General features: G+C 42.3%; 1 protein-coding gene across 3 annotated transcripts in view; it reads left to right on the top strand.

Annotated features, from left to right (window-relative positions):
* The window catches only part of FYN (FYN proto-oncogene, Src family tyrosine kinase), a 182,136-nt gene that overhangs the window by 5,016 nt on the left and 153,768 nt on the right, over window positions 1-23,352 (top strand). Inside the window, exon 1 of one of the 3 annotated variants that reach the window (XM_029945650.1) lies at window positions 4,449-4,467. The exons of the other annotated variants lie outside the window; for them this stretch is intronic. The gene's annotated coding sequence lies outside the window, so the exon portion shown is untranslated. Of the gene's footprint in view, window positions 1-4,448; window positions 4,468-23,352 lie in introns of those variants that run through there. 3 annotated transcript variants of the gene reach the window in all.

The following is a 23,352-nucleotide window of genomic DNA, read 5'->3' as shown; positions in this document are numbered from 1 at the left end:
GAAGAGCAAACAGTTTTAGTCTGCACCAGAAACAGTTGTTACGCATCACCCATAGTAACTGACCAACTTTCTTTTATATAAATCTCTGGATTGTAAATCTAAGTGCTGCTGTAGAAGAAAAAGCATGCCCTCTGCCAATTCAAATTTCCAAGACAACAAAAGATCCTTCTTCCTCGACGTTATAAACTCAGGCAGACAGTGATGACCATTGGGAGAGCTACAGAGAACAAAATTTATGTTGTGATTCAAGGAAAGAGTTGAAAAATTAGGCGTGAATTGTCTAGTCTTGAATGCAGAACACATAATTCATTTGTTCCTCGAACATTAATGAACACCTGTGGGCTAACCAGTGTCCTAGGCCACGTGTTCTGTTCCTCAGTTGCCCTATTTTACATGTGAGGGAAATGACGCTCAACAGAAGTGATATGATTTGCCCAAAGACTTACATCGAGAAGTGACAAGATCCACAAGTAGCACTCAGACTTGGAGCACTCTTCTGTTTCCACTCCACAGTGGATGTTCTCTTGTACTAAAGCTCAAAAGAGCAGAAGACAAATGAATCATCACTAGCCTCATGTAATTTAACTGGTAATTTTATACACATCTTTCATTTTCTCTTCACTAAATTTAAAAGGACTTTCACCCTTATGTGTGATTTTAAAAATAGTAAGGATGTTTTGATGAAAGAGAAGTTAGAAACTTAAGGGGGAGCCATCTCTTAAAACCTAACCTGGTCCCACCAGGCGGTGCCTGTGGGATGGCAGTCTGCGGGAGGCCTGCAGGACACACACTCTGTGGCCTGTCCCTAGGCTGGGCTTTATTTTCTTGTCCTCATCTCAGTAGCATTCATCATCTGCAAGGGGGGAGCTGGACGCTGCTGGGAGAAAAGCAGCCCACATTACGATGAAGAAGCAAGACCGACCCCCTTCTCCCCCCAGCCCTGGCTGTCTCCTCCAGGCGAGTGGCTGCATAATCTCTTGCACTGCGGCCAGGCCTGCTGGGTAGAGGCTGGAATCATTTGGTTGTCTGCCTTGCATAGATTTACTGTCTGCTGCAATCGCCTGTGAAGGAGACATTATTAGTAAAAATACGTATAAAGAATAGCTTAGAAGAAACTTTTGTCACTGTCCCTAAACACTTTTAAAAGCAGAGCTGCCCTTGTTCTGAGCTGGTATGGAATAGACCATGAAAAATATATAAAAATTCAAGTTTTGCCTCTAAGGAAGGTTATTACTGCCCACACTGGGCTACAACCAAAGTTCAAGCAGAAAACCTTTGTATTCATTTGCTGTGGCTGCTGTAGCAAGTGGCCACAAACTTGATGTCTTAAAACTACAGAGATTTATTCTTGTGATTTTAGGGGTCAGAATCCACTATTGGGGTATCAGGAGTGCATCCTCTCCAGAGGCTTTGGGGGAACCCTGCTGCTTGCCTCTTTCAGCTCCTGGTGGCTACAGGCATTCCCTTGACTTGGGCCATGTCAATCCAGTCTCTACCTCCACCTTCAAACTGTCGTCTTCCCTGTGTGTCTGTGTCACATCTCCTGTGCATCCTTCTTGTAAGGATGACTCTGATGGCTTTTAGAACTCCCTGGATAACCCAGGATATGCTATTGCTCCCAAGATCCTTAACTTGATCACATTCTATCATGATATCCTATCATAGCACACATATCGTATCACATCACCATGGGTGCGGGGACAGTCACAGATTACAGGGATTGGAAAGTGTATGTCTTGTGGGAGGGTAGACATTTTTCTGCCTCTCTCTTCTCTTTGACAATTTCTACATTTTTCATTTCCTGAAACATAAAGCTTATGACCACTGGTTTCACACTTTACTTCAGTGGGATCTGATTTCCCAGAAGGGGCCCCTTGAGAGACCTAAGAATCCATTCAGTCTGCCAGGCCTCAAAACAGGCAAAGCCATGCCTATCTTTTTTTTCAGATTGGTGTTGATGTAAGGATGAAGAATTATGGGCTCTGAGAGCAGGGAGGAGCCTTCAAAATTATGAAGTCTTAGGGGGAGACTGAGCCCCGAGATTCAGCATCACTCAAGCCAGGAGCGGAGATGGGACCAGCACTTACTGCTTCAGTCCACCTCTTCCACTGCTGATCCCACAGTGGTGTCTCACCACATAAGCCCCTCGGCCATCCTTCACGTGGCAGCTCTAAGCACCTGGGAACCTCTCCCCCGCAGATCCCCCTTTCCTTGGCCAGCAGCCCTGGTTCTTATGAATACACACATTACTTGATATCAGGAATTCTGTCATTCTGGCTACATCCTTCTTGGAGGCATTCCCCTTGTGTCATTGTCTCTTTAAGAAAGCACCCAGACACAAACATACTTCCACGATGACTTGCCCAGTATAGGGTAAGAACTGGACCCCTGGGACTGTTAGATCTCTTAGGAGATGCACATGTTTTCTGCATCATTATGTGTTACACGTAGGCAAATCAAGCTCACATCTCCCCTCTGTCACATTTTCAGCTTGCACTGAACTTGGGTTCAGTAAAAATCCTTAAGACTAAAATATTAATTTCTTTAGGGGCACCTGGGTGTCTCAGTCGGTTAAGTACCTGACTTAGGCTCAGGTCACGATTTCACAGTTTGTGAGTTCGAGCCCTGCGTCAGACTCTGTGCTGACAGTGCAGAGCCTGGAGCCTGCTTTGAGTTCTGTGTCTCCTCTTTCTTTCTTTCTGCCCCTCTCCTGCTCTCACTCTCTCTTTTTCAAAAATAAATAAACATTAAAAATTTTTTAAAATAAAATATGAATTGCTTTAAACCTATACCCTTTGCCCCTGCCAGATAGAAGAGCCAGGTTTCTGTCAGTAGCAGTTTGGGATCAGCTTGGGACTCAGAGTAGGGTCCAGACAAGGATCCAGAGAACAAATACATCCACAGGCTGGGGCATGCTCATGGAGATGTTACCAGCAGCAAACAGGAGGCAGTTAGGACACAGACAGTTAGGTGAGGCTTAGAACTAAAGAAAATCTTCCGTCAGTGGCAGTTGAGATGGACAGATGTCTGGCAGCAGAACTGGCCAGCTGAGCAGGCCAAGGGGGTGGATAGCAGCAGCACTGGTGTGCAGCGGTGAGACTCCAGCCAGGAAGCTGATAAAAACAGTCGAGTCCAGAAAGACGAGTTAGAATTCACTGCCAAAACAGGGGAGGGCCCAAGACAGGAGCTTGAGACCAGAGAGTAAGAGGAAGCCCCCGCTCTGAACTCAGAGTCCCAGCACTGATGTGTATCTGTGTGTCAGTGGCCTCAGGCCTCACCCCCTCAGAGCCTGGGGTCAGGGGCACGTGGCAGAACTTGTGAACAGGGCTCAGTTGTCCCAGCTAAGCAGATTGGAGAGGGTGGGACAGGCGATGACACCTGCCTATATATGCACAACTGATTTTTTTCCGTTAAAAGTAGGGCTTTATCTGTGTTAATTCTTTGGGTTCTTCTTTGGTTGTTGTTTCGGTCAGTTCTGGTGGTCATTCCAGCCTGTTGAAATGTTTTCAAATCTCTGTTCTTTCCTCTAATTAATTGACTGTCCCCTCACCCATGAATTATTTGTGATCCCTCTCAGCGTATCTTGATGAAAACATTACCAGGGATAAACCTACGAAGTCCCACTGTGCAAGGACCTCCCTCCAAGCCAGTGTCGCTCCTCTGTGATGTTAGCACCCCTGGGCGTAGTTGTTCAGGTACCTCTGAGGCCCTCAAACTGAACTGTTCCTTGGCCCAGGGTTTCCCATCTCACTCAGCTAATGCTTTGAGCGACTGTCAGATGCTTTGCTGACTCCCAGGTACTCTGGGTCTATAATCTACTCTGACAGTCCTGTGAAAATGCCCTGAGATAGGGCTGTGCCTCAGAATGGGAGAGTTGGTAGAGTGCTTGGTTATTCACTGCTTTGAGGGCAGCGGTCCCCGGTGGTTCTCACTGATGTCGGTGAGTTTCAATCCTGAGCCCCACTTCCCGTAACAACTTACGGGTGTTAGCCCATGGGTGATTCTTGAGGTGGGATCCGAAGCCCATATTCAGCTGTGGAGCCCTAATGTTTGTGTCTAGGGTTAGCCTCTACCAAAGAGTCCTCCTTTGTGGATTGTGTGGTCTGCAAAGAGCAGGCCCTGTGGGTGGGTGCATACAGCTGCTTCTTGGAAGATGTAGGGGTGTTCATTCACTTGTGAACCATGCCATGACCAAGTGTAGTCAGCATGTAAAGTGAAGGAAAGGAAGTGGGATGCTTTGTGGATGGTTTGTGTTAACAGAAGAAGCAGGTGAGACAACAATTCATCTATTTGCATAGTCCTTCCACATAAGACTGCCAAGATCAAGTGAGGTGGTTTCAGGGTCAGTCACGAGGCAGCATGATGTAGTGGAAAGAGCGTGTGGGCCTCAGGGGCCTGAGTAAGTCCTGCTGTGCCACTGAAGGGCTGTGTGACGCTGGCTGCGCAGGAGGCAGAACTGCAACAGCGGTGAGTGTCTGAGGCGAGCTGCGCGGCGCAGGGAAGGATGGAGGAGGATCCCAGACAGGAGCTGCCGGGTGCAGGGAAGGTGATACAGGAGGACCCCAGATGGCAGTGAGCAACTTCTTTTTGTCGTTCCCCCTTTCTTTTGGGCAATACCAGCCAAGGATTGGGTAACTTCCAGGTGTGACATGGAGCAGGGACCTGGGCTACAAGAATGGGTCAGGGAAAGTCCATTTCTTTCCACGACAGTTTTCTTCTATTGTTCTTCATCAAGATTTAGTGCCATGGTAATTTAAAACAGATAGAACGTGTGTGTGTGTGTGTGTGTGTGTGTGTGTGTGTGTGTGTGTGTGTTGGGGGAGATGATTTTGTTGATCTTTGGAGGAATGTTCTGAAAAGTAGTCCTAAATGGATGGTAGGGAAGCAGTAGTTTAAAAACTTTGCCTATTATACGGTTATCAAATAAGGGGAAAAACATTTATTTTCCTTTACCAGAGAGTTTGACCCGTGCGTCAGGGTGATACTTATTGCTAAAAAGTAAACTTGATAGGTGCACTTGGGTGGCTCAGTTGATTAAGTGTCCGACTTTGGCTCAGGTCATGATCTCATATTTTGTGGGTTCAAGCCCCGCATCAGGCTCTATGCTAACAGCTAGCTCATAGCCTGAGGACTGGCTCCAGATTCTGTGTCTCCCTCTCTCTCTGACTCTTCCCTGCTCATGCTCTCTCTCTCTCTCTATCAAAAAATAAATAAAACATTAAAAATTATTAAAAAATAGTAAATTTGATAATTGGGAAAAGTTTGAACAGCCCTTAGGTACTGAAAATGAAATAACCTGTGAAACCTACTCACAAAGTTTGGAAGTCCTCACGATGGTCCACAGTGAAGTTTTAGGGATGGGAGAAGCCTCATTGACAAAACATCAGGAGTGCTTTTTTTCATGTATAACCCATGAATTGGAAGAACAAAAAAATTTTTGACAGTTACCATAATATTTACTGTATTTTCTCATATTTGATATTAATACATGTTGGCTACTATAACTTAAAAAATTTTTTTAATATTTATTTATTTTTGAGAGAGAGGGCACAAGCAGGTGAGGGGCAGAGAAAGAGGGAGACACAGAGTTTGAAGCAGGCACCAGGCTCTGAGCTGTCAGCACAGAGCCTGATGTAGGGCTCAAACTCATGAACCATGAGATCATGACCTGAGCCAAAGTTAGATGCTTAACTGACTGAGCCACCCAGGTGCCCCATAACATTTTTCTTCTATTTTTACAGTAGCTTAAAGGAAAATATAGCTAGGCTTCCATGTTTTCTAGGTAGTAACTAAAACAAGATGTTATGTAATGTTTTTTTAATAAGAAAGGAAAAATCTTCAGAAACAATTTCAGAGCCAACAGAGTAAGAGGTATCAGGGCAGGAAAAAGCACTTTTTGTTTTTTGCTTTTTGTTTTTTCAGTTTTTTAAATTGCTTTTACTTTTTTGAGCAGTTCACAACCAAATTGAGGGGAAAGCCCAGAGATTTCCCATATACGCCTGCTCCCACACACTCACAGTGTCCCCCACAGTCAACATCCGCACCAGAGCGGTACAGTTGGTATAGCTGATAAACCTACATAGACACATCATTATCACCTCAAGTCCATAGTTTACATTAGGTTTCACTCTTGGTGTTGTATGCTCTGTGGACTTGGATAAATGTACAACCATGTATAGCCACCATTAGACTGAGTATTTTCACTGCCTTTACAATCCTCTGTGCTCTCTGCCTGTCCATCCTTCCCTCACCCCAAACTTCTGGCCACCAGTGATCTTTTTTTACCACGTCTGTGGTTGGCCTTTTACAGAATGTTGTGTATTTGGAATCATACGCTATGCTATATAGCCTTTTCACTTACTTCTTTTACTTAGTTATAGGCATTTAAATTTTCTCCATGTATTTTCAGGGCTTAGTAGCTGACATTTCTTTTTAGCACTGAATAATATTCTATTGTCTGGATATACCATAGTTTATTTGTCCGTTCACATCCTGAAGAACATTTTGGCTGCTTCCAAATTTTGACAATGATGAATAAAACCACTCTATAAACATCTGTGTAGAGGTTTTTGCATAGACATAAGTTTTCAGCTCCTTTGGGTAAATACCGTAGAGCATGATTAAAATCACTTGCTCTTAGAACATTAAAAAAAAATTAAAAACAATAACAACTCTCTCTCTCTGCCCCTCCCCTGCTCATGTGCGCACTCTCTCTCTCTTTCTCAAAAATAAATAAACATTAAAAATTTTTTAAATCATTTAAACATTAAACATTTTTTTAATCATTTAATCATTTTAATTCCATTTGTTGGAATATAGAAATTGTTTTGTATTTTCTTTTTGGTTAAGAGTCCAAATCACTGCTTGTTTGCATGTAAATTTAGGCAGCCAGCATTTCACATGATACTTTAACCTGTAAGCCTTCAGTGCTGTATCGCTGTTCAAATTTGGTGAATGACAAGAGTTTTGTGTTTTCTTTTATGTCCCCATATCTCCTGGTCCCATGACTATTGAGAGCTCTCTTCACCTAAATTGACAGTCTTGGGCCAGATGCTTTTCTCCAAAGGTCCTCTGTTCTTCTGTTTCTCTTGTCCCACAGTCAGGTCTGAGTCAGGTTGTTACCTTTCACTTTGGAAACCCCTTCGCTGGCTTGGAAGTTCAGACCTTTCAGTTCCACTGTCTATTGCTGAGTTTAGCATCCGTTGTTGAGTCAGCCATCTGCTGAACTCGGGCCCCTGACTGTATCACAGCATTGTGCCCCTCATGGGCTGAGGCTAGGGTTTGCCTCATGGTATCCCAGCGCCTCTTTGCCTAAACGAACCTTTCCTGACATTCTTGTGATTTTTTTTCATATTCATTCCTCACCTAGCATGTTATCTGTGACCAAATGAAAATTGTACCATTAAAGTGAAAATGGCTATGTGCTGTTCTTTCACTTTTATGTTACAATGCAGATAGTATGAAATATTTCTGAAGAAAATCAAGTCCCCTAAACTCAGATCTCTAGGACAGTGGTTAAAATTTAGGTATTTTTTCCCCACAGATAGTCTACTTAAATAGGGGAGAAAAACCAGTGTTTAAAAAAAAACTGTTTGCCAAATTCATTTGCTTTTGAAATAATTTATCAGTTTTAATTTTTTACTAGAAAATAGGTAAAACCTTTGGGCTTAAACATTACTTAAATAGAATAAATTAATAAGAATTCTTTATTTTTGTCTAAATTAAGGCCATGGTACCAAGATCAGGGTCTCCTGAGGGAGTCTAACTGAGGTTAGAGCAGAAAAGTAATCTCAGAGCTTACCCTTAAAAGAGGTAAGAAGATGCAAAATTACATTAAGGTTGAGAGCCTGGGTGTCTGAGAGATGGGTGGAATTGAGACTCTTTTGCAGGAAGGAAGACAGGGTGGCTTGGGGAAGCTGGGCCAGGTAGCAGTAACAGTGGAGCAGACTGACAAGCTTCTCAGGAACACAGACGCCCTATGGTTGGGTCAGGTGTGGGAGATCAAGGCCAGCACTGCGGTCTAGAACTCCTCACTGTAACTGAGCCAAGAGCCATTGCACTCTGAATGGCGTTTCTGGCCACCCCTGCAGTGCAATTGACACCACCTTCCAAGTTAGGCATCATCACAGAGTTTACCTCCCCATCAATGGTGGCCTGGGGAATGCTTCATGTGAGTCTGTCTAGAGAATAAAGGGCACCATGTTGGGTCTTCAGTGGTTGTCATGTTTGACTGGAGGAGGGTCAGAGAAAGCACTCAAATCTAAGACAGAGGTCTGAGCTGAGGGCTCCACACAGGGTCAGAATGCCAGGAAGGAGGCACTAAGGAAGGTACAAAGGCTCAAAATAACATGGAAAATGATGATGATGATGTCTACAAAGGAATATATATGCATACAAAGAAGTGTGTGTATGTGTCCATTATAATGGAGGGAAAGAGAGTAAGGAAATACAACACCTGATACCTATCCAGCAGCATAAGAACTGGAATATCACCAGTATTTTGGAAATCCCCATGTGTCCCTCCCTGGCCATACCTCTCTCTCTGGTACCACTGTTCTGAATTATGTGTTTGTCACTTCCTGCCTTTTCTGTGGAAGTATGTTTCCCAGTGTAATCTATTATTAAGTTTTCTTTGTCTTGGGCTATTTATATATGTATGTGTGTATGTGTGTGTGTGTATGTGTGTGTGTATATATATATATATATATATATATATATAAAATTCTTGTACCAATTGCTTTTTTTTCCTATCAATTGTTTGTTTTTGGGGTGTTTTTATTTTTGTTTTTGTTTTTTTTGACAGAGAAAGAGCATGAGCATGAGGGGAGGAGGGGGAGAGGGGAGAGGGAGAGGGAGAGAGAGAGAATCCCAAGCAGGCCCCACGCTCAGCATAGAGCCCACCTCAGGGCTCAATCCCACAGCCGTGAGATCACAACCTGAGCTGATATCAAGCATGGGATATTTAACTGATGAAGCCACCTAGGCACCCCAGTCAATTATCTTCTTAAAGATTTATCTCTGTTGATGCATGAAGTGACATACATGATATTTACTTATCTCCACTGCTATCTGGTCTTGCATTGTAGGAACATACCACGGTTTATTTATCCAGTCACCTCTCAATGAACATTTGGGTCATTTCCAATTGTGCAGTATTTTAAACAGTGCTACTTTGAACATTCTTGTATGTGCATCCTGCTACAAACAATTTCTCTAGCATAGGTGCATAAGAGAAGAATTTTGGAGTCTTTGAGTATGCACATCTTCAACTTTACCAGATAATACCAAATTGTTTTCCAAAATGGTGATATATGTACATTCCATTTGACATTCCCATGAGTAAACAGATTAACTTTTAAGAGCAGGGGAAGTCTAAAGGAAAGATTAAAAGCAGGATTAGCTAAACATTGGAAAGGAAAGGGATATCATTAGAGTCTGATGAAGTACAACTTCCCATCTGAGTGTGGGGTAGAGAGAGCGAGGGATATGAAGAAAAAGGTTTAGGTTTTAAATAACCACTGTGGGTACAGTGAAAGGCTGGAAAGTTATCTTGCATGGATTGCAGTCATGTTATCATTAAGTGGCATATTCCATCTCAGTAGGAATGAATTACCCAATTCTCTCCATTTTCACTCAGTTTCCCCTGATCAGCAGTAATCTTTAGTGCTCTGTCTGGGGAACAGATAGATGCTTCCAGGATTTAAGTATGCTATTTCCACGTCAAACTGGGTGGCATGGATTCTAATAAAGTTTTCAAAACATATCCACACAGAGACACACAAATATTTTGGATATTACTCTCTCTCAAACATAGGCAATTTTTATGACAGCCATTCTTTATACTTTATAAATTGAGTAAATTTACACAGGGTTTGACATTGCTGTCTCTTTTACTTGATAGGGTTATTTGATGGAAACTCAGAACTGCTCTGCTGTTGCTCAGTCACTTGACCTGAGAAAAATGAGTCTGTGGCATTTTGAATAGCAAATTAACTATGAACTATGACACAGCCCTGGGTAAGCATGTTGGTCTCATTTGTAAGGTCTGACCACTCTGACACCCAAAGCTGATCAGATTTGTTTTCTTTTCAAAGAATTTCCATTCTTCCAAATATAGATTTTAGTGAGGATAACTTCTTTTGTTGGCATTCCTAGGAAACTGAAAGTAGAGCACTAAACCATTCACAGCCCATGTTCTCAGGAGGTTCAGAAGTGCAGCTTTTTTTTAACTTGTTATTTTTGGGTCACCCTTCATTAATAGCATTCATCAGATTGATTTGACTCTGGGGCTGAGAGTTCACAGTCATGGTGGCACTTTCAAAATATTTTAATCAGAGGTTTTTAAAAAAATTTTTTTAATGTACTTATTTATTTATTTATTTATTTTTTTTTTTGAGAGAGAGAGAGAAAGACAGCATGAGCAGGGGAGGGTCAGAGAGAAGGAGATACAGAATCCGAAGATAGGGTCCAGGCTCTGGGCTGTCAGCACTGAACCTGACGCGGGGCTCAAACCCACGAACTGTGAGATCATGACCTGAGCCGAAGTCAGACATTTAACCCACTAAGCCACCCAGGCGCCCCCCATATTTTTTTTTACCTTCATTTATGAGAGACAGAGACAGAGCATGAGCTACCAGGAGAGGGGCAGAGAGAGAGGGAGACACAGAACTCAAAGCAGGCTCTAGGCTCTGAGCTGTCAGCATAGAGCCCGACGCGGGGCTTGAACTCATGGGCTGCAAGATCATGACCTGAGCTGAAGTCAGATGCTTAACTGACTAAGCCACCCAGATGCCTTTTTTATCACAGTTTTTATCACCTGTTGATTGGCACTGTCTATTCGAAATGTTTAGTGGTGACCATACATATTTGGAAAGGCACCAGGGTATACTCAAAATAACACCATGTTTTAACTGGAAAGAACCTACGTGTCCCACAGTTTGATGTTTCATTGTGTAAACTCTGACATGTCTACTCATGGAATATATTAATGAAAATAATTAGAAAATTTGTTAAATAAGTTAGATGTTTACTTTGTTAAGTAGAAGAAAGCAGGATACCAAATTGTGGAATATGATGATCATAGTTCTGCAAAGCACAATGGATGCGTGAGAAAAGCTTTCAAAAATCATACCAAAATGCTAACATTGTATTTGGGTTATGAGATTATGGGGATTTTTGTCTCAATGTTTGTTAATATGGTTATATTACTTTCATAATAAAATTAATTAAAAGGATGTATGTAAGAGAGATCAGTCTGAGGACACTGGCTGGCTCAGTCGGTTAAGTGTTGGACTCTTGGTTTCAGCTCAGGTCATGATCTCACAGTTTGTGAGTTCAAGCTCCACATCCGGCTCTGTGATGACAGTGCAGAGCCTACTTGGGACTCCCTCTCTTCCTCTCTCTCTCTGCCCTTCCTCTGCTTGCTCACTCTCTCTCTGTTTCTCTCTCTCTCAAAATAAATAAACTTAATTTAAAAAATAGAGATCAATCTGGATTCAAATTGCCACTCTACCATTAACTGGCAGTTTGACCTTGGGCAATCTGCTTAACTAGCTTCTTCAGGAGCTAAAGATGTTAAATCTAGCCTGACCCCATAGTTGTTGCTAGTCAAATGAGGTGATTTTCCCAAGCAGCCCCCAGCCCTGTCCCCAGTGCAAGTAGCTAGTATGGTGGTTCTTACCCTCTCAGCTTCCCCTTCTTGAGTGAAATAAGCTTTGCCCAGTACACACCCAACAGCCATGAGTGATGCTTTTTTATTATCTGGTTTCTATTTTGTCCAGTTGGGGCCTCACTCTGATGTCAGTAAACACTTTTGACCTCTTGGAACTTCTGTTTTAGCAGTGACAACTGATGGTTATTTTAGAGAAGTGACTGGTGAGTAAGAATGCTTGGCCTTATGTGACAGGAGGGGAAATTTGAAGAACTGAACTTCCTAAAAGTTCTAGAATTTCAGTTGTTCAAATATATATATATTATTGACAGAAATAATGCTTGCTAATTTGAGAACATCCTTATTAATGTCCCTTGACTAGCAAAGAGGGAACACATTATGTGCTTGCTCAACAGGCTGGTGATTTTCTTGGCTCTGCCAAGTTCTTCTAAGAGAAAATACAAAAAAAAAAAAAAAAAAAGAGAAGATTTAGCAGGATCCCCAGGGGCTATGTGTGAGCCCAAAGCTGTTACCTGAGCTTTGAGATGATCATATTCAGCAGTTGATATAAACAGGGTCAGAGATGCCCTGTAAGATCCTAGTTTTTAACTTATTTCAGGGTAAGTTTATTCAAATAGGAAGAATAAAGCTAATTTCTTTTCTTTTTTTAATTTTATTTTTAAGTAATCCTTATACCCAAAGTGGGGCTCGAACTTACAACCCCAAGATCAACTGCTCTACCAACTGAGCCAGCCAGGTGCCCTGAAAACTCATTTCTTAATGTTAATAACTAGCTACAGATTGGCCAGGTACTGGAAAATGTCATCTTGCTTTGGTTTAGGATACACTTTTAGCAAAGATCAAAAAAAACAATGCTCGTATTCACATGGGCCCAAATCATGCCATCTACTTGGACCAGTGCTCAGATTATCTGAGATCTCTAGACTCTTTGACTTGTAGTCTAAAGACAAGAGTACATTTCTGACCTACTCAAGGCTAGAATCCAGGTCTGTGCACTCCCAGTTCATGTCCTGTTTGGAATAGAAGGCTCTTCCTCTGCTTCCAACTGACTTTGTCCTAGTCTCTGGACATGCTGAGCCCGACTTTTGTTATAAGAGAAGTTTAATCCGTAAGGACCCTTCTGGCTCAAAAGTTCAAAAATCCAGTAATTTCTATGGGTATTTCTTTTCTTTCTTCTTCTTCTTTTTTTTTTTTTTTTAACATGTCAGGATCTTGAGAGGTACAAGTAATTGAACTATAGGAAATCAACTATAAATTTTTGTTCTTTCAAATTTGAGGCTCTGAATCTAAGCTACCTGTCCTCTGTGGATGGCTTGGTGGGATCAAGATCTTTTTGGAAAGCCCACAGCTTCCCATGGAGCAGTCTTCATGGTTCTACAAAGGTCAAAAATGGCATGAAGCAAACTGGAATACAGTGGCAGTTGCCTTCGCCTGTGAAGTTGTAGCCCATTGTAGTCCTTTAAGAAGGAGAATAGAGAAAGAACAAGAAATGAAAGGCATATAGACTGGATGGGAAGAAGTAAAGCTCTCTTTATTTATAGGTGACATGATTGTTTACATAGACATCCTGATGAATGTATAAAACCACTTCTAGAAAGAACAAATAAGTGAACTTAGTAAAGTTATAGGATACAAGGTCAATACACAGAAATCGACTATTATTATTATTTTCACAGAGAGTATGAGAGGGGCAGAGAGAGAAAGAATATCTTAAGCAGACTCCACACTTAGTGTGGAAGCCGATGCAAGGCTCAATCTCACAGCCCTGAGATCATGCCCTTTGCTGAAATCAAGAGTCTGACTGAGCCACCCAGGCACCCCAATCAATCATATTTCTATATATTAGCAGCTAACAGGTGGAAAATGAAGCTAAAGAAACAATTCTGTGTATAATAGTAACTGAAAAACATAAAACAACTTAGAAATAAATTTAGCAAAACTATCAATTGGTGCCAACTCTGAGGGTACTTAGGGTAATGGGTGCTAACTGTCCCAGACAGTTCCCCAGGGAGTAGACTTTGTTTTTGTAGCTCTTATCATTTCTCAAGGGAAAAAGCTATATCAGCTCGTATAATTGTTGTTTGGCATCATCAGGATATGGATTGTAATGTCCATTTGTATTCAGGAAGCCGTACAGCACCCTTAGGGCCATCTCATAATTTATCTGATACCAAGCATGTCTCCATTGCTCTATGGGTGTAGAGTGGTCCTAAGTGATTAATGGGGCCAAATTAAATCTCAGGCATAAAATGTTCACTCAGAAAGTTGTGATTTTTCTTTATTCTTTGTTCTTACTTCTCTCTAGGGTGTGATGAGGCATTTAATCCATCAGACAGCAGGAGGATCTGTGTAATGAATTTTTACATGCCCCGGTCATTTTAATGTAATCGTCCTTGTTTTAAAAGGCTTCATTAAGTCTATTGTTAGGATTGTAAAACTACCTAAGAGAGACAAGAGGGCTTTTCCCATTTTAAGAATTCAACAGTTTCTTAATTGCACTGCTTTAGGTGAATGGTAATTAAATGGGTTGGGAGAATGTGCAATATTTATTTATAGTAATAGGCATGTCATGTATTTATAGTCGTTATTGCACAGTGTACTTGATAACATCCTTTTGGGAGGAAAAAGGGTCATGACTGCTAAAAGTAGTTCCAATAACTGTTTTTTGGCAGGTCTTTGAATTTAGCTGTGAATATTAAAGATCCAGATACTTTCGTATTAAAATACTATATACATAAGTAAGCCTTTTGCAAGGAATGCACTTGCAAAATTCTAAATATACTTTTAACATTGCTAATTTAAAATACTTAAGTTAAATATATTTGCCACTGTTAATGGTCTTTAGAGTGTTATAATGTACCTTAATTTTGATAAGATGATAGGAGAGTGACTATTCCTTGGTTCTTTTTTATTATTTTTTAATCTTTATTTTTTATTTTTTGAGAGAGAGAGAGAGAGAGCGTGAGCAGAGGAGGGGCAGAGAGAGAGACACACACACAAAATCTGAAGCAGGCTCCAGGCTCTGAGCTGTCAGCCCAGAGCCCAACACGGGGCTCGAACCCACGAACCGTGAGATCATAACCTGAGCTGAAGTCAGACACTTAACTGACTGAGCCACCCAGGTGCCCCATATTCCTTGGTTCTTAAGTTTGGTAATCCATACAATTTTAACACCTTATTCTTAATGTGCTCTGACATGGCAGATTTGTCAAACAGGTAGGAGAGAAATTTTCCATATAATATTGAAGATCTTAAGACCATTTACGCCACTGTTTGGGAGCCTTTCAGAGCACCAGATGAAAGCTAGGGAAATCCTCCATCAAGAAAATTATGTGCACACATACTCACAAACAGAGATACAGTGTGATACTTCAGGAGGTCTGTGGATTTCCTGGACACCTCTTCATGGACCCAAAGAGATGAGTCTGTAGTCTAAATGCAAATTGTACAAATAGCCCCTTCTGTTTTGCACATCCCCCGTGTCTAATCTCTTTCCTGCCCATGTCTGCAAATCCATTTTCATTGTTACCTTTTCTTCAAAGGACATTTTTACTCAATGTCTTCATTACCAGTTCAGTCTAAGCATGACAGAAGCCAGATCCCTTTTCCCACCACTACGGATTTCCAGCTCACCTGGTAATTTCAGTCATTATCAGTGGTCATGGGCTTTTCCCTCTGACCTGTCTCCCCAAGAGCTGGAAGAAGCACATGGCTAATATACTGATAACCTTTGGTCACATGTTCTTCCCGCCAAGCCACCACTTTCATCCCTTCTGCCATCTCTCAGTACTGCCCTTGTGCAAGCCTGTCCTTTAAACCGCCACATCCTCCGTTCCCCAGCACTCCCTCCATCCTGCACTCATTTGGGACTCCATCTTCCCTCACTCCGGCACACTTTCACTTGCCTCCTTGGATACCTTTGGGGGTTCTCTGTCACGGCATGCAGGAAATCAAAAACCACCGGCTCCTTCACTATGGGGGCCTGCTCTCCTACTCCCACGGGCCCCCAGAGACTGTTGCTTTCCCTGGGTCCCTTGCCTGTCTGTATCCAGCCCCTTCTCTCCCACCTTCCCGCACTGCCAACATTCTGCCCTTCTAAGAGGGTGCCTGGGACAGGTTATCATCTGCTGACCGGCAGTGGTTGGGCGTCTCACATTTTCTGTGAATAGTCACTGAACCTGTCAGGGAGGTGGGTCCCCAGGCCTGCACAGTCTTACTTCTGTGAAAGTCTTTACTTCTGTTCATTTAGCCACTTTTCCCTAACATCTGCCTAGCTCAGTTGAGTCAGTACTGCAGTAAAGATACTTTGGAAACACCTTAAAAAAAAAAAACATGGGAGCAAGACACTAGGAGAATAACATGAACGAAATAAATCCATGGCATCCCCCACATGTGGCGTCTCATCTTCTTGTGTTGGTCTGCAGGCCGGCAGCCCCTCTTGCTTGCCAGGGAGCACAGACAGTGGTCTGCTCACCTCTGTGTCCTAGCATGGAGCGAGGCGAGGGCAGGCTTCAGTGTCTGGTGGAGGAGCATGAGGTGCTGTGGCGCGTCTCTGTCAGTATTTCATAGAGTCATAGCTGGAAGTACCCTCTTAGATGATCTCCCACCACCTCATTGGACAGCTGGGACAGCTGAGAGTCAGGGAGGTTGAGTGACTTGTCCAAGGTCAGACAGCAATAAAATCAGCTTTTGAACCTATGTTTTCTGACTGCCAGGCTCTCTACTTGCTCTGCTTCAAGTGCTCAATCCACCATTCTTCCGTTTTGCCTTCTCTTTCATCTCTATGTTTATAGTGCCTGTTTGGTGCCTATAGATATTCTTAGCTCTTCACGCTGCTGTAAGCTGTCTGTTACACTTTAATAAGCATAAAGACTTAATAATTAGGGGACGCCTGGGTGGCTCAGTCGGTTATGCACCTGACTACGGCTCAGGTCATGATCTCACTCACCCATGATCTTTGTGGGTTCTAGCCCTGTTTAGGGCTCTGTGCTAACAGCTGCAGATTCTGTCTCTCTCTCTCTCTCTCTCTGCCCCTCCCCAGCTCTTGCTCTGTCTCTCTCTCTCAAAGATAAATGATAAACATTAAAATAAATTTTTTAAAATAGTAATCATCTTACATTTTGAATAGCACCGTGGTACTTTTCAATCCTTTCACTAGATTTCACCACAAACCAGTAAGACAGGTTGACCCAGTATTATTCTGATACATCCAAGGAGATAAAAGTAGTGACTTGTTTGAGACCAAGGCCATGTGGCTAGTAAGTGACAAAGTTGAAGATAAGAGTCTGGCTCTCCTCAATCAGAGGATGATAGCAACTTAAAGCTGTTTTGAAAATCTGGCTTCAGACTCTGGAATCTTGCCTTCTTTGATGTAAATATTAAAAACAAAGTAGGATTTCCTATTTTCTAACGGTTTCCAGTTTAGTAGCTCATTTCCTAAAGTATGTTCTGAAGCACACTGGTCCCACGAGATGCCCAGTGAAAACTGGGTTGCAAGGCCAGATAAGCTGGGCAAAGCTGTCTGCTCTAGGTCCCTCTTGGGGATTCCCAATGCATATTAGCATTTAAGGCTCTGACAAGTCCTACTGCAAAGACGACTGTTGAATGCATTTTTTTTTAATTTAGTAAAATACACATGACATAAAATTTTACCATTTTAGCCATTTTTTATTGTACAGTTTAGTAATGTAAGTATATTCACTTTGTGGCTCAACTAGTCTCCAGAACTCTCTTCATCTTGCAAAGATGAAACTCTATACCCCTTAAATAACACTCCATTCTTCCCTCCCCAAAGCCCTGGCAAACACTCATTCCATTTTCTGTCTCTATGAATTTGACTACTCTAGGTGTCTCCTATAAATGGAATCATATAGTACCGCCTTTTTATGACTGGCTTATTTCACTCAGCCTCATATTGTCAAGACTCATCCACGTTGTAGCCTATGTCAGAATTTCCTTTCTTTTTAAGGCTGAGTAACATTCCATTGTATGTACATTCCACATTTGTTTCTCCATCCAACCCAAGTTGGCACTTGAGCTGCTCCCATCCTCTGGCTGCTGGGAGTAATGCTGCTGTACACATGGGTGTACAAATATGTCGTCAAGAACTTACTTTCAGTTCTTTAGGATGTACACAGAATTGAAACTGCCGGATCATATGGTAATTCTGCTTTTAGTTTCTTTATGCAACCACCATTGTTTAACATATTTTTCTGCCCAGGTTTCACAGATTCATTTGATCACAGAATTCCTTTTCCACTTTATACCTTAGAGCATCTCACAGAACACAGGCCTCTCAGAAAACACAGAGAAGTCCTGAGTCTAGGACTATTTCCACTTGTCCCAAGGAGCCAGTGAACCTCAGGATGCTGGTGGGTATTTCAGCCACAGAGTTCCCAGCCCACAGGCGAGGGAGAGGTCAGCGGTGTGATCCCAGGGCCTGCAAAAGCAGAGGACGCTCCCAGTGCACAGCACAGACCACGGCAGGTGTGCCTGGGCCTGGGCCTGGTGCTGTAAGCTTGGCACAGGGGAGGAGGCTGCTGTGGCGCCGGGGTCATCTAGGCAGCACTGGTTAGATGGGCACTTTTCTCAACAAGAGACTGAAGAAGAGCCAACCCCCTGCTTCCATGCAGGAAGGAGCCTGGGAAGAGCTTTAGGGTGAGCAGTGTGGGAATGCAGGATCCACTGTTTCCCTCATTCCTCAAAGGAGTGCCACCTGGTCAAAGCCATTTATAAATGGGCTCCTCCACAGGACTTGTTGTGTTGACTCAATCTAATTGGTCCTTAATGTGATTCCTAAATAATTGAGGGGCAGCTGTAAGTACTACAATTGTGTGGGTAGGTAGAAATTCCAACAGAGTTCATCTGCTTTCCACAGATGGAAAGGGGAATGTGGGGCAACGGCAGTAAAGTGAGGAAAGAAGAAAATTCTCAACCCCCAAAGCTGCTGTGTACTTCAGATGTCCTTGTGGTTGGCCTTTCTTCAGCACAAGCTCAGGAAGCCCTGGCCCTGGGTGACCCGAAGGAGGCACTACATGATCAGACACCCAAAATGCCCAGTGTTGTTTCTCTGTTCGCTGGTTTGAAATTTGGCATGTGCCTGAATGGTTTTAGGGACACCAGAAGGAGAACAAGCTGGGCGTTTAGCTGTTGTAGCTGTGTCAAGCTGTTTGTGATGCTAATAAGGATGAGGACATGGAGAGAAGAATATAGAACTTGGAGTGGATATGTAGTCCCAAAGACCTTGAACCAGCCTGCAAGAAGGCTATAGAACAACCAGACTCTTAGAGCCCTTGTCCAAAAGCAGATAATGATACCCAACACTGTGGGTTGAGAATTTCATAAGCTCTCTGAGATCCTTAGATAAAAGCAGCTACTGATGCACAAATTATTATCATTATATAAGACTTTATGATCTATAAATAAATACTATACCTTATTTTCTCTGACTCTTTTGCCTTCAGTGAGTTCAGATTTGGCCTTGCTCACTGGCCAGCTTCCCGCCAGGCTGCTTCCCCAGATCACAGTTCCATGTGGAGGTGCTGAGGCCAAGCTGAAGGAGCACTGATGAAAACGTATGACCTGGGGCAATCCACTTTCCCTCACGGGGCTTTAGTTTTCTCATCTCCGCCGGCGCTCTTCTGAGGCTCCTTCCAGCTTTGCAGATTTGTGATTTCATCAAAGATTAAGCAAAAAGGAATTCAGCTTCAAATTATAAATGCTAATCAAGTGCCTTTTATGAACTAGGCACTCTTGTACATACTTGAGATAAATCGCTGAACAAGGCAGCTCATTCCAGTTGGGGGCAAGGAAATGAGACAATAAGCAGTAAACGTGAATGCATAAATAAATCGGATAATTGTTAGAAGGTGATATGTTCTGTCCAATAACTAAATAGTGTGGGTAAGAGGGATGGAGAATGCAGGCAGGAGTGCAATTTAAGAACTGTAGCAAAGAGGAACTTTTCCATTATGAGAGTTGTTTGAAAATCAAGTACATCATTAATTGGAAGCTGTAAACCTCTCCTTTGGAGATTTTAGGAAAAGAAAACTCATTTTTTTTAGATTCAGCGATATTTTTGTTTGGATGTAGCAGATTAATCAGATGATCCTTTTGAAGGCTTTCTTTTTCAGTGATTTAGTTGTGCAGGGACAGCTGCAGAATTTGTGTGTGCATATGCACACACGTGTAGAGGTGTTTACACGTACACGTACTTTTGTTTAAGGAGTACAACAAGTCAGAGTTGGGAGGACCCAGCTGCTGGCATATCTCCCAGCAAACTTTTGAAAGGTCATCTGGTGGGCCATGATAATATAGCCCTCCCACCCTTCCCTTTTACAGGGGAAGAACTGAAACACAGAAATGCTAATGACTCACCAGAATCAGAATGAATCAGGGATGGGTAATGAGACGTGGCTCCAGCCCTTTGACCATCAGGCACCCGCCTCCCAGCGCCTCCCTACATTCCTTTTACAATGAGGCAGGCGGTGGTTGTTTTTACTTCCCCTTCCCTGTTGCCTGTGAACCACCTCCATTTCCAAGTCTGGATAATTAAATAAAAATGAAACTAATATAATACTCTAACCCTTATGCATCCAGACCCACACGATCCAGCTTCAGGATGATGTTAGAGTCAAACAAATACAGTTCAGTGGTGAGTTTCAAACAGCAAATTCTCGTGTTTGTCAGGGAGGATTTGGCATCCACAGCAATACTTCAAGTCCCTTGTTCTCCCACGAGATTTCCTCACTCTACAGTGCTTACAGCTTAGTGACTTCCTAGTCATGACCCACTTCCTTTCCTGCCCCCCCACCCCAGTCCTTCTTCATTCTGCTTCATAAAACACCCCAAAAGAGGCCAGGATCATGACTTTCCCAGAAGGGTAGACAAGGGGAGGAACCAGAAAGGCAAAGCCAGAATTCACATTAGCGGCTGGCAGAAGAGAGCCTGAAAGCATGGGTTCTTGCTTTCTGTTCTTCTCATGCCACTGTCCACTGGTGTGCTAGTCATTCTTCTATATTACCTCATATAATTTTTTAAAATTTATTTATTTTGAGAGAGAGAGAGAGAGAGAGAGACAGAGAGCACGTGAGCGAGCAGGGGAGGGGCAGCGAGAGGGGAAGAGAGAGAATCTCAAGCAGGATCCGAGCTGTCAACGCGGAGCCTGATGCAGGCTCAAACTCAGGAACCTTGAGATCATGACCTGAGCCGATATCAAGAGCCAGACACTTAACCCTAATCAACTGAGCCACCCAGGTGCCCCTACCTTCTAATTTAATCCTTATAGAAATCCTTTGTGGTGGGTATTGATATCTTCATTTTGTTGATGAAAAACTGAAACCCGAGAAGTCAAATAACTTGCCTGGTGTGCTATGTAGAGAATGCTAGGATTTGAGCCCAGTCCTGTCTGATTATAAAAACTGTACTCTTTGTCTATATGGTGCTGCCTCTAATATAAATCCCAGAGGCTCCATGTTATTTCAGTTGCAGATTTGTTTGGGTGGGAAGCATAACTATAAAACTAAGTCTTTGGTGTTTGTTTGAGGCAGTTAAATCTGTTTTCAGCAAAGATCTTGAAAGCATAGTAGCTAAATGGAGAAGTGGATGTTCCCCCAAAGCCTTGTGGAGTGTAATCTTTGTCTTGTTAGGACACAGAATGATCTGAGCCTCTTTACCCACAGCCCAGAGCGATCCCAGTAAGTACTGTGGACTCCTGGTCCCACATATCAGAGGCCATAGCTTCCTGACTCCGCCTTTTAGTGGGTTTTACAGCCTACAGAGTGCTAATGTTCAGCCTGGCAGTCTAAGGAAATGCCTACAGTGCACAGAGATGGGAGCTAGAAGGAGCTTTTAAAAATATAGGAAATTTTAAGCAGTTCCTTTGTCACAAGTATAAAATAAAGATATTTTCTGACAAACAGGCTGGTTTAGCCTGTGAATTTGTGAACTTGATACAAATAAGAACCTTAGGGGTCAGGGTACACAAGAATGCATTTTGTGGCCACCTTATTTGGGCAGGGAGGGGAAAAGGTCCTAAATGGAAGAAGAGATGAGAGACCAGAAAACAAAATAGCTAAACCTAAACAAATACAAATACAAAATAATGAGAGCAGGTAAGGCAAAATAGATGAGACGGAGTGAACTGGGAAAGGCATGCTAGAACAGAACTATGTATAAGCTGAAGACAAAGGATACTAGACAGAGAAATGTATTGTAGATGGAAAGAGACATGGAGACATGGGCAAGAGTGTCACCCAGGATGCTAAATGGAGGGTGATGGTGGTGGTCAGGCTTTCCCCTCAGTTTCAGTAGAAAGTTAGGCCGAGTATACAGAGGGCTTTCACATGAGTTCTCTTTACACATGCCTGAGGCTGTATTTGTTGGGTCAGGAGAAAATCATTTGAAAGTAGAGCACTAATATTTATCACCATCCAAATTGCCTCTTAATAAACTATGAGAACCAGAGCAAAGTGAAATGAGCTTAAAATAGATTCTATGGCAGTGACCCAGCCAATGATGTTATCACAGATGAGTCACTACCAAATAGATCCTTCACATCTTGCAATAGATGTTTTTCAATTTTCAAAAGTTTGCAATGAAGATTTTTTCAAAGACGTGTACTTGTGTAAGAGTATCAATTGTTGATACCTTTCTTTTTGGAGATGCTGTGCTTTCCTAACTATTTTCCTGGTTAAAAAATGCTTTTTGACTTCGGAATGTTCTGTATCCATAGTTGGTGACTTTATGTACTCCTTGCTTCCACTTCCTGAGGCAAAGCGATATGGTGAACTGAATAAAAATAACATTCTAATGAAATTGTTGGGTGTGTTGTTATAATATAAGTCAGCTACAAATGGGAAGTTCTTTCCTGAGGAAATTTGATAAACTGAAAGTCAACTTTAGTGTTTATATGTTTTCTGTGAGAATTTTGGGTCCTTCCTAATGTCATCCTTTCAAAAATTACCAGTTAATTTGTGCTTCCCATCCAAACCGATATTTTACCCCTGAGGGGTAAATAGTTAGCTGAGGGCCTTATGTTACATGATACAAGAGTTTGGATTAAATGTTTACCAGCAGAATATGTGAGTGTGTAGACTTTTAAAGGAAGGCAAAGTGAACCCTTTTTTGTCCAAATATTGAATGTTTAAAAAATGAGAGGATGGTTTTTATATATCAGGTCTTTGCTCTTAGCCTAGCAACATGTGAAAGGCTCTCATTCTTTAAAAAAAAAAAAGATAAAATTTTTACTTGACATTTTCTCTTCAATGTTGAATTTAAAGGGTCAAATGTTGGAGGTGGCCCACTGACATATTTTGCCTAGTCCAGTGTTTGTTTTAATTTGAACTAACGTTTAAAAGTCAAGATATTTCACATTTCATAAACATCCAGCTTTATGGCTTCTCTTTAAAAATAAGATGATGTGACAACATCGAGTGAGCATCGCCACGTGGCAGCCATTAGCCGGAGATGGAGCTGCACAACAGCCATGCCGTCAGTTGTCCCTGGGCAATTTGTCAGGTTCAACTGTGACCGCAACTATGAGTCGCCATTCACGATCACATTCATCCTGTTGATTTTCACAAAGCAGACAAGTAGTTTTTGGTACCCATTTGGCAACATGGAAGAGACAGGGGGTAACTTGCTCCCAGTTCGCTTTATTCCTGCATTGTTACCTATCCTGT

The sequence above is a fragment of the Suricata suricatta genome, chromosome 7 (genome assembly GCF_006229205.1).
Source record: "Suricata suricatta isolate VVHF042 chromosome 7, meerkat_22Aug2017_6uvM2_HiC, whole genome shotgun sequence".
NCBI lineage: Eukaryota > Metazoa > Chordata > Mammalia > Carnivora > Herpestidae > Suricata > Suricata suricatta.
This window is presented reverse-complemented; position numbering and strand designations above follow the sequence as displayed.